Source organism: Lampetra planeri, chromosome 55 (genome assembly GCF_965212315.1).
Source record: "Lampetra planeri chromosome 55, kcLamPlan1.2.h2, whole genome shotgun sequence".
Classification (NCBI taxonomy): domain Eukaryota; kingdom Metazoa; phylum Chordata; class Hyperoartia; order Petromyzontiformes; family Petromyzontidae; genus Lampetra; species Lampetra planeri.
The window spans coordinates 5,240,249-5,252,881 of record NC_136161.1 but is presented as its reverse complement, the minus strand read 5'-3'; the positions used below and the strand labels follow the sequence as shown (position 1 = coordinate 5,252,881).

General features: G+C 47.1%; 1 long non-coding RNA gene across 1 annotated transcript; it reads left to right on the top strand.

The window, feature by feature from the left end:
- The first annotated feature begins 4,958 nt into the window (after nt 1–4,958).
- On the top strand, nt 4,959–12,418 carry LOC144735567 (uncharacterized). Its single transcript, XR_013588650.1, has 3 exons — nt 4,959–5,067; nt 5,256–5,325; nt 11,347–12,418. It is a non-coding gene; the product is annotated as an uncharacterized LOC144735567 (long non-coding RNA).
- Nucleotides 12,419–12,633: the final 215 nt, after the last annotated feature.

Sequence of the window (12,633 nt, the reverse complement as noted above, 5' to 3'; positions counted from 1 at the left end):
GGTCTAGCTGGGACTTCCACTTTCCCCACCAAAGCCTCACCCTCACACCCCTAATCTGCGGTGCCGAGGATTTCCAGGAAAACTTGATAATCGTCGCCAATTGCTGCCACGGTTGGCTCGGAGATGTGAACCACTTCGCCTGGTATACGGGAGGTCGTGGGTTCATTTCCGACCCTGACGCCTAATTTATATTTAGAGTTTGCAAGTTCTCCCCGTGGTCGCGTGGGTATTTCCCGGGGTCCCCCGGGGTTGCCCCCCCCCCCCACCCCTCTACATTTAGAATCTCCTTGGCTGCTACTATAAAACACATTCCTGCGGAGGGAGCTGGTAGGAACGTTGGGTTGCTCGGTCAATGGCCAGGGTCAACGGCGGCGTGGTGTATTCCGAAAATATGCCCGACTGTGAGGCCGGGCACAAGCCGGCGTGAGTAGGTTAAACGTTGAGTTTTATAAGGGCACCACGGGGTGACCACCCCTCCCCACCCAGCCCCACCCCTCCCTCCCACCCCCCACCCAGCCCCACCCTCCCCACCCAGCCCCTCCCCACCCAGCCCCTCCCAACCCTCCCCTCCACACCCAGCCCCACCCTCCCCACCCAGCCCCTCCCCACCCAGCCCCTCCCAACCCTCCCCTCCACACCCAGCCCCACCCTCCCCACCCAGGCCCTCCCCACACAGCCCTTCCCTGCACGACGGACAGATACAATAATCCCCGGTGGGCTGGTGTAACCAGGAGGTTCCTACCAGTATGATGAAGATGATGATGACGATGAAGATGACGATGAGCCACTTGTTTGAGCTATCGTTAGTACTCAGGTCGCATAGCTCAGTGAGCCTTACCTGATAAAATTCAAACAGTTTAATAGTTTTAATACTTAAAAAAAAACAAAAAAACAGCCTTCAGTCAGAGACAAAGATCCCCCGTGTAGCCTAAACAGACTGGCGGGGCAAGTGCTGACAGCAATCAGCGTCTAAGATGTGCCGGCGCTGTGGCACACGAGGAGGTGGGTGTCCAGAACCACTCCCGGCCGCCTTTGTCTCCCCAGTGGCGACGTTTAGTACACACCGCACACAACAGGTACTCATTTGAGGCTGAGTCGACCTAGAGGAGGAGGCCCAGGTAACCGGTCCGATGATGCACGGACACCAGACAGACACGCGCGTTGCAAGGCATCGTCTCGTCTGCATTCACCACGCATCCGGTGCGAGCGAAATACGTTCAACATACGCATGTAATGTCTCCCCAGTAGCGATGTCTACACACAGCACCAAGTAATAATTTAAGGCTGAGTCGATCTAGGAGGAGGACCGGTTCAGATAATCGTCACCGGTGGTGTTGGCCGTGAGCGGGAATGGGAACCGGGTCGCCGGGTTCGTAGCGCAGCGTAGCGCTAACCACTACACCCACCGCTCCCCCACACGAACACACACAATGCGCTAATCACTACACCCACCGCTCCCCACACGAACACACACAGTGCGCTAACCACTGCACCCACCGCTGCCCACACGAACACACAGTGCGCTAACCACTACACCCACCGCTCCCCACACGAACACACACACAGTGCGCTAACCACTACACCCACCGCTCCCCCACACGAACACACACACAGTGCGCTAGCCGCTACACCCACCGCTCCCCACACGAACACACACAGTGCGCTAACCACTGCACCCACCGCTCCCCACACACACACACACAGTGCGCTAACCACTACACCCACCGCTCCCCACATGAACACACACAGTGCGCTAACCACTGCACCCACCGCTCCCCACACACACACACAGTGCGCTAACCACTACACCCACCGCTCCCCACATGAACACACACAGTGCGCTAACCACTACACCCACCGCTCCCCACACGAACACAAACACACACACGGACAGACAAACAGACACACACACAGATAGACAGACGGACAGACAGACACACACACAGACGGACACACACACACACACAGACAGACACACACATACACACAATCACACAGACACACACAAACACACAGACACACAAACACACAGACACACACACACACAGACACACAGACAGATAGACAGACACACAGACAGACACACAGACAGACAGACAGGCAGGCAGACAGACAGACACACAAACGTAAAGACAGACACACACACAAACACACAGACACACACAAACACACACAAACACACAGACACACACAGACACACACAAACACACAGACACACACAGACGCACAGACACACACAGACGCACACAAACACACAGACACACACAAACACACAAACACACACAAACACACACAAACACACAGACACACACAGACACACACAAACACACAGACACACACAGACGCACAGACACACACAGACGCACACAAACACACAGACACACACAAACACACACAAACACACAGACACACACAAACACACACAAACACACAGACACACACAAACACACAGACACACACACAGACACACAGACACACACAAACACACAGACACACACAGACACACAGACACACACAGACGCACAGACACACACAAACACACACAAACACACAGACACACACAAACACACACACACACAGACACACAGACACACAAACACACAAACACACACACAGACACACAGACACACAGACACACACAGACGCACACCACAGCACGATACCGATGCGTGCACAACGACGCGTAGTGGATGCGTGTGCAGCGCGCCCAGGGACATTCTCGGAAGAGATTTTTGGGAACTGCTCGAGATGAGGTCAAGGCACGAGCGCGACGAGCGATCCGATCGGTACCGCTCTCTCTCTCTTCCCTGTTCCCTCTCGTTCCTTGTGCTATGAAGTGGATGACGAAATTGATGAACTATACTTGCGGAATTGGGCGATGACAGTGATTATTGATATTTTTAGGTTTGTTTCGGTAAAGTCACGTAGGTAAAACATTAAAATGAATAAAAGTTTATTTGACAGACAACTATTACAGGTTTACCATGTTTCTCCGTTTCACACTATTGTTAGGTAGGCTAGGTTGAGTCACAAACCGTACCTCTCCATAACAAAGGCTCACCCTCTTAAGCCTCACCTTACCATATGAATAAAAAGTGTGCTGCACTTGCCCCTTCCCCCCTCTCCAACCATTATATAAACGGAGTGGTAGCTCCTGCCATCTCTCATTTACTTGATACAGATGTCGTGGCTGTGACGGTTCCACCTGAAGACGGAGGCTTGTGTTGCCTCCGAAACGTCGTGATTTTTATTTTATTTTTTATTTTACTTTTATTAATTTTAATTGTTTTACCTACGTGACTTTACCGAAACAAACCTAAGAATATGAATCCTTGCAGTCACGAAAGCTTCAAATCTAGAAAAGATGACAGTCAGTGTCATACAGGGTGGCCCCAAATTTCAGGACACATCGGGTGGTTGTTGTTGTTGTTGTACAGAGTGGCCCACAAGTTAGGACACATAGGGTGGTTGTTGTTGTTGTACAGAGTGGCCCACAAGTTAGGACACATAGAGGTTGTTGTTGTTGTTGTACATAGTGGCCCACAAGTTAGGACACATAGGGTGGTTGTTGTTGTTGTTGTACAGAGTGGCCCACAAGTTAGGACACATAGAGGTTGTTGTTGTTGTTGTACAGAGTGGCCCAAAAGTTAGGACACATAGGGTGGTTGTTGTTGTTGTACAGAGTGGCCCAAAAGTTAGGACACATAGGGTTGTTGTTGTTGTACAGAGTGGCCCACAAGTTAGGACACATAGAGGTTGTTGTTGTTGTACAGAGTGGCCCACAAGTTAGGACACATAGAGGTTGTTGTTGTTGTACAGAGTGGCCCACAAGTTAGGACACATTGTTGTTGTTGTTGTTGTACAGAGTGGCCCAAAAGTTCGGACACATAGAGGTTGTTGTTGTTGTTGTACAGAGTGGCCCAAAAGTTAGGACACATAGAGGTTGTTGTTGTTGTTGTTGTACAGAGTGACCCACAAGTTAGGACACATAGGGTTGTTGTTGTACAGAGTGGCCCACAAGTTAGGACACATAGAGGTTGTTGTTGTTGTACAGAGTGGCCCACAAGTTAGGACACATAGAGGTTGTTGTTGTTGTACAGAGTGGCCCACAAGTTAGGACACATAGGGTGGTTGTTGTTGTTGTACAGAGTGGCCCAAAAGTTAGGACACATAGAGGTTGTTGTTGTTGTTGTACAGAGTGGCCCACAAGTTAGGACACATAGAGGTTGTTGTTGTTGTACAGAGTGGCCCAAAAGTTAGGACACATAGAGGTTGTTGTTGTTGTTGTACAGAGTGGCCCACAAGTTAGGACACATAGAGGTTGTTGTTGTTGTTGTTGTACAGAGTGGCCCACAAGTTAGGACACATAGGATTGTTGTTGTTGTTGTTGTACAGAGTGGCCCACAAGTTAGGACACATAGAGGTTGTTGTTGTTGTTGTTGTACAGAGTGGCCCAAAAGTTAGAACACATAGAGGTTGTTGTTGTACAGAGTGGCCCAAAAGTTCGGACACATAGGGTGATTGTTATACAGGATGGGCAGTGGTTCGTGCGCTGCCCTACAAACCCGGTGACCCGAGTTCGATAACCGCTCACGGGAAACTCCGTTGACGATCGTCTGAACGGGTCCTGGGCCTCCAACTCAAATGAGTTAACTGGTGTGGTGGTGAGCAATAAACATTGCCACTGGGGGAGACAAAGGCGGTCGGGCGTGGTGGTGGTGGTGGCCACCACCCCCCCCCTCCCCTCACCTACATCGTGTGCCACAGTTGGGAGGACCTTCATATTCGCCGCTGCTCGCTTCTAAGAGCACTTGCCCCAACAGTCTGTTCAGGCTACAGGGGGGATCTTTGTCTTTATTTTTTCTAGCGAGGAGGGTGGTTAGGGCGAGAAGGGGGGGGGTGCGATAGGATTTCAGTTTTACTGCTCAGAGCATAAAAGCCGAGAGGTCGTGAGTAGGGACACACAGAGAGAGAGAGAGGAGGGCGAGATTGGATCGGACGCACTCAAAGAACGGGACGACTTAATATTCATAATAAACATCACAACCGGGTGCTCTGCTTTTGCTGGTGAGCCACCCCGAAACGTCTAACAAAAATTACCGACACATAAAGTAACATAAATGTTTTTTTTTATATTTGTTATATATTATTTGTTAAACTTTTTCGTTGAAATTTTTTTAAATTTTTCATATATACCGTTTTTTTTTTTAAATATGTGTGATGTGTGTAATGTTGATTCTTCGTTCCTTTCAAAGGCCATGAAGGTCGCGTCCTGGATGTTGGCGCTGGCTCTGTGCGCTCTCGCGCTCCCCACGCTCTGCCTGGGTAAGAGAGAAGGGATCGTCCCGCATGGATCACAGACACAGACACACACACACAGATACACACAGACACACACACAAAGACACACACACAGACACACACACAAAGACACACCCACATAGACACACAGACACATAGACACACAGACACACACACAGACACACACACAGACACACACACAGAAACACACACACACAGACACACACACAGACACACACACATAGACACACAATCACACACACAGACACGTAGACATACAGACACACACACACATACACATAGACACATAGACACACACACAGACACACACACACATAGACACACACACATAGACACACAGACACACACACAGACACATAGACACAGAGACACATAGACACACATACACATACACACATAGAGACACAGACACACACATAGACACACAACAACAACCGCCATTCGCCACTAAGTGGCGGTGACGATACCACGACGCTTGTGCCAGGCTATGTGCACCTTGAGGCCACGTGAAGTGTCGAACGCTCGCTGGCAGGAGGTCACGGGGCAGAGCCAGATGCCACGGGTCGACTGACCGAGATGACCGAGACGACTGGCTGATGCACCACCTGTGTCCCCTACTGTGCCAACTTGCTGTGCTTTAGCCGTCCGGTGCTCCACTCGTTGTTGTGAGCGTCGCTCCTCCGCCCTCCGTTTTTGTTGGAGGGCGACTGCCTCCAACTGCCCAGTAGCGTCCTTCACGAGCCTCCTCCACAGAGGCCGATCTTAACACCGCTGGTTCCAGTCATCGGCAAGTCCACTCAGCTCCACATCCTCCTGTACCACATCACTCCATCTCTTCCCTAGCCTGTGCCGCGCCCGTTTAACCCCCTCGATCCGGCCGAACTAAAACTGTTTAGGCATGCGGTGGCTGAGCATACGGGGTACATGGCCCAGCCAACGCAGCCTTGCCTGCCGGAGGAGCTCACCGATGGGACTTTGTCCAGATCTTTCAAGGATTTGTGAGCACCTCACACAATCCAGCCTGGTTAAACCCAGGATGGATCGTAGGCAGGCCAGCCTAAATGTTTCTCACCAGCGAAGATGCTTCATTAGGGGGGTCCACGTTTCGCAAGCGTAGAGAAGGGAGGGAATGACTATGGCCGAGAAGACCTGAAGCTTCGTGCGTACCGACAGACCAGGTAGCTTCCACACAGCGTTACGCAACCGATTAAAAGATAATGCCGTTTGACTGATTCGGAGTGAGACCTCTGCTGTTAAACCGGAGCCGGTCATGAGCACACTGCTCAGGTATGGGAAACTCTCCACTCTCTCCACAACTGCCCTGTCACCAATTAAGAATTGTGCGGGTGGAGTGTCCGATGGTACAAAATACCCAGGTAGGTGCTTAGTTTTGGTGGGGCTGATGGTAAGTCCCCACCTCTTAGCAAGCTCCAGGTTCAGCAGCAGCGCCTCCAACTTCTCCTCTGAGTGAGCAGCAATTACCAGATCATCAGCATACATAACATGGTTGAGCAATAGGAAGCCATCCCTTGACCGCACCCGGGCATCGATCAGCCTCCCATTGTATCTGTACCAGATGGATATTTCTCCGATACAGCTATTGAAGGCTTCACGAACTACGTGGTCGAAATAAAAGTTAAATAATGTGGGAGCCAGAGGACATCCCTGTCGCACCCCAAGGTGTACAGGGAATGGCTCCGACTCCCGGCCACGTAGTTTTACCCGGGCCCGCTCTCCATCATGAAGGTCCTCTATGATCGTGAGCAGAGGGTCAGGGACTCCGAAAGCCTGAAAAACAACCCAGAGCCTAGGCTTTTACCAGGTCAATAAACCAGAGATGCAGGTCTTGTTGGAATCTCCTACACCTCTGCCGTAGCAGACGGACAGAAAATATGGCATATATGTGCAGGACCGCCCTTTCCTGAAACCGCATTGGGGCTCCGCAAGCCTCCCCTCAGCGTGCTTAGCAAGGCGATGTTGAATAATCCTTGCCAGGACCTTTCCCGGCACACTGAGGAGTGAGATGTCCCTGTAGTTGTTACAGAGGGGGACCACCAGGGCATCCTTCCAATCCTGCGGAACCCGTCCAGTGGTCCAGACTGTTGTTATGATGTCATGTAGGGCAGTATGTGCACAAACGCCACCCTCCCTCAGCATTTCGCTTGGGAGATCATCTCTGCCCGGTGCCTTTCTTGGTCTCAGACTCTGGATCACCTTTAGTACTAAACAAAGATCCCCCATATAGCCTTAGCAGACTGTAGGGGCAATTGCTGTCATCATCAGGTCACTTTGAGTGGGAGGGGGGGATACAGTTTAGATGCAGCAGCAGTATCCTCACGCAGCCAAGATATTTTGAATGGGTTTAACACGTAGCAGGCTTTCACGACCAATATCATTCATAATAGAGGTTGTTTTGGGTTAAATCGAGTAAAAATATAAATGTGTCGTTAAAGCCCGCCACCACCCGACACAGCCTACTAGTAAGGGTTGTCACGTAAACAGAACGTGCCAATTCGTCACGTGTACAGCACTTGTGTGTAGTGTATAGTGTAGTCTATAGGAGTGTATAGTGTAGTGTATAGTAGTGTATAGTGTAGTATACTATTACAGCACTAGTGTATAGTGTAGTGTATAGTGTAGTGTATAGTTGTAGTCTATAGTAGTGTATAGTGTAGTGTATAGTAGTGTATAGTGTAGTATACTAGAACAGCACTAGTGTATAGTGTAGTGTATAGTGTAGTGTATAGTAGTGTATAGTGTAGTATACTATTACAGCACTAGTGTATAGTGTAGTGTATAGTGTAGTGTATAGTGTAGTCTATAGTAGTGTATAGTGTAGTGTATAGTAGTGTATAGTGTATATACTAGTACAGCACTAGTGTATAGTGTAGTGTATAGTGTAGTGTATAGTAGTGTATAGTAGTGTATAGTGTAGTATACTAGTACAGCACTAGTGTATAGTGTAGTGTATAGTGTAGTGTTCAGTGTAGTCTATAGGAGTGTATAGTGTAGTGTATAGTAGTGTATAGTGTAGTATACTAGTACAGCACTAGTGTATAGTGTAGTGTTCAGTGTAGTCTATAGGAGTGTATAGTGTAGTGTATAGTAGTGTATAGTGTAGTGTATAGTAGTGTATAGTGTAGTGCATAGTGTAGTCTATAGGAGTGTATAGTGTAGTGTATAGTAGTGTATAGTGTAGTGTATAGTAGTGTATAGTGTAGTGCATAGTGTAGTCTATAGGAGTGTATAGTGTAGTGTATAGTAGTGTATAGTGTAGTATACTAGTACAGCACTAGTGTATAGTGTAGTGTATAGTGTAGTGTTCAGTGTAGTCTATAGGAGTGTATAGTGTAGTGTATAGTAGTGTATAGTGTAGTATACTAGTACAGCACTAGTGTATAGTGTAGTGCATAGTGTAGTCTATAGGAGTGTATAGTGTAGTGTATAGTAGTGTATAGTGTAGTGTATAGTAGTGTATAGTGTAGTGCATAGTGTAGTCTATAGGAGTGTATAGTGTAGTGTATAGTAGTGTATAGTGTAGTGTATAGTAGTGTATAGTGTAGTGCATAGTGTAGTCTATAGGAGTGTATAGTGTAGTGTATAGTAGTGTATAGTGTAGTATACTAGTACAGCACTAGTGTATAGTGTAGTGTATAGTGTAGTGTTCAGTGTAGTCTATAGGAGTGTATAGTGTAGTGTATAGTAGTGTATAGTGTAGTATACTAGTACAGCACTAGTGTATAGTGTAGTGCATAGTGTAGTCTATAGGAGTGTATAGTGTAGTGTATAGTAGTGTATAGTGTAGTGTATAGTAGTGTATAGTGTAGTGCATAGTGTAGTCTATAGGAGTGTATAGTGTAGTGTATAGTAGTGTATAGTGTAGTGTATAGTAGTGTATAGTGTAGTGCATAGTGTAGTCTATAGGAGTGTATAGTGTAGTGTATAGTAGTGTATAGTGTAGTATACTAGTACAGCACTAGTGTATAGTGTAGTGTATAGTGTAGTGTTCAGTGTAGTCTATAGGAGTGTATAGTGTAGTGTATAGTAGTGTATAGTGTAGTATACTAGTACAGCACTAGTGTATAGTGTAGTGCATAGTGTAGTCTATAGAAGTATATAGTGTAGTGTATAGTAGTGTATAGTGTAGTGTATAGTAGTGTATAGTGTAGTGCATAGTGTAGTCTATAGGAGTGTATAGTGTAGTGTATAGTAGTGTATAGTGTAGTATACTAGTAGTCCTCTACTTACGATGGAGATGCGTTACGACGACCCCATCGTAAGTCGAAAATATCGTAAGTCGAAGATGGCCTAGCCTACGCAGGAGTCTTAAAGAATGGTGATAATTGAGCAAAACAGAGCAATTTACAGTACCGTACTGTATAAACTATATACCATATGTATTTATTCAATACAATACTGTATTGCACAGTAAAATGTAAAGTAAAAAAACAAAGTAAATTCTTAACCTACCTATATGAACTGCAATTTAATAGAACGTTTTTTCATGAAACAATCCTATCTGCTATAAAAACTCTTAGCATGCATTTAACGTATCGTATAGTGGTAACCTTAAAATGAAATCGCTAAAGCTACGTATCACACATGCATTGAACGTATCGTAACGTATCACATTGTACTGTCCTCACCAATATTCTGTCCGTCGTCTGCATACTTGAACGATGTTAGGTTGTTGATGGCAATTGTGTCGTATCGACATCGTAAGATCGAAATATCGTAAGTCGGACCCCATCGTAACTCGGGGACTACCTGTACTAAACACCCTCAACCAGTATATATACAAGAACTGTTTTCTTGGAATTTCTCTCACTTGATACAGCTATCGTGCTGTGACGGTTCCACCTGAAGACGGAAGCTTGTGTTGCCTCCGAAACGTCGTGATTTTCATTTTATTTTTATTTTACTTTTATTAATTTTAATTGTGACTTTACCGAAAAAACCTAAGAGAATAGGGAGCGCCTCGGTGAGTTTTCGGAACGCAGCTTTAGCGCCCTCTGTTGGGCATATCGCTATACGACCATCATTTGGGTCTTTTGAACCGTAAATTTTTCTTTATTATTACACGCTTTTTTATTATTGAACTCACTCTGTCTGTTGTTGTTTTCGTGCGTGTGTCTTTCTGTGTCTATCTCTGTCTGTGTGTCTCTCTGTGTGTATCTCTTTCTGTCTGTGTGTGTGTGTGTCTCTGTGTGTATCTCTTTCTGTTTGTGTGTGTTTCTCTGTGTGCATCTCTTTCTGTCTGTGTGTGTCTCTCTGTGTGTATCTCTTTCTGTCTGTGTGTGTCTCTCTGTGTGTATCTCTTTCTGTCTGTGTGTGTGTCTCTCTGTGTGTATCTCTTTCTGTCTGTGTGTGTGTCTCTGTGTGTATCTCTTTCTGTCTGTGTGTGTGTCTCTGTGTGTATCTCTTTCTGTCTGTGTGTGTAACTCGTCGTGGTGACGTCACCGCCACTTAGTGGCGAATGGCGGTTGTTGTTGTTGTGTAACTGTCTGTCTGTGTCTCTGTCTGTGTGTCTCTGTCTGTCTGTGTGTCTCTGTGTGTGTATAACTCTGTCTGTCTGTGTGTGCGTGTCTCTCTGTGTCTATCTCTGTCTGTGTGTGTCTCTCTGTGTGTGTAACTCTGTCTGTCTGTGTTTCTCTGTGTGTGTATAACTCTGTCTGTCTGTGTGTGTCTGTCTGTGTCTCTCTGTGTGTCTCTGTGTGTGTCTCCGTCTGTGTGTCTCTGTGTGTGTGTAACTCTATCTGTCTGTGTGTCTCTGTGTATATCTCTGTCTATATGTATGCCTCTGTCTGTCTCTCTGTGTGTGTATAACTCTGTCTGTCTGTGTGTGTGTCTCTGTCTGTGTCTCTCTGTGTGTCTCTGTGTGTGTCTCCGTCTGTGTGTCTCTGTGTGTGTGACTCTGTCTGTGTGTCTCTCTGTGTATCTCTGTCTATGTGTATGCCTCTGTTTGTGTGTCTCTGTGTGTGTGTAACTCTGTCTGTGTGTGTGTGTCTCTGTGTGTATGTGCAGGCGTTCTGCCGTGGAGAGGCAGGCACAGGAAGTGGCACGTGACCAAACAACGGAGACCCAACATCATGAATCGACTGCCCACGTCTTAGAGAATAGGATAGGAGACGTGTCTGTGTGTGTGTCTGTGAGTGTATCGGTGTATGTGTCTGTGTCTGTGAGTGTGTGCCTGTGAGTGTGTGTGTCTGTGTGTGTGTCTGTGATTGTGTCGGTGTGTGTCTGTGAGTGTGTGTGTCTGTGTGTGTGTCTGTGAGTGTGTCTGTGTGTGTATGTCTGCCCGAGTTCGATTCCCAACACGAGTGAACCGGTCCCGGGCCTCCCCTAGGTCGACTCGGTCTCAAATGAGTACCTGGTGTAGCGGTGTAGTGTAGCAAACATCGCCACTGGGGAGACAAAGGCGGCCGGGCACGGTTGCTGGCCACCCACCCCCTCGTGTGCCGTGCCGGCCTCCATAGGTCGTGTCGTTTATGAAGCTTGTTAAGCCATTTGGGGCAGCATTTGGCAAGAAAATCTGTCCCACTTTTCACCCAGTCAACTGGTGCAGTAGAGTCACGGTTAACAGAAAGACAATATATTATCTATATATGTACTATTTAAAGGGAGAATTAAAGTAAGAATTACATACCTGTCACCCCATACGAGTTACCCGTATTCTTGTGCAGGGAAATTGAGTTTTCAGGTCCGTACGGCGTACAGCCGTTTCAATGCGGGCACAAAAATGTCTATTTGTTTGTGTTTCTCCATTGTGATGGCACTTTGTAGGATGAACGTTGAGATTTAGTGTGACCAATATGGTCTGAATTGGTCTGTTATGAGGTAGGCACTGATCAGGGGTTGACAGGTATGTAGAACTGACGGTAGCGGACGAGTTACCATTTCGAATCTGAATTCTAGGAGGTTTTTTTATACGGCGGAGGGACGCGAATGGACTGTGGAAAGTGTTTCAAGTCTTGTCGAGCATCCGCCGTGTGCGTCGCTTTAAATTGTCCCGCGCTATTTTTCTGGTGTCGTTGTTGTTGTGTTGTGTGCGCGTGTGCGTGGAAAGCGACGATGCAATAAAGGCGACGTCTCTTTACTCTTTGGTTCTTTCGGTAAAGTCACGTAAGTAGAAAAATTTGTAATATTAAAAAAATAAATTTAAACACGCTTTTATGAAATGTACTAGTAATGGCAGAACTCCACGACTCCAGGAAGTGACCCCGAAGCTTGCCATAACGTAAGGGACCGTGGCCAATTTCAGCCAACGTCAGTTGACCGTGGACAATTAGACCCAAGCCGAAACATAACATA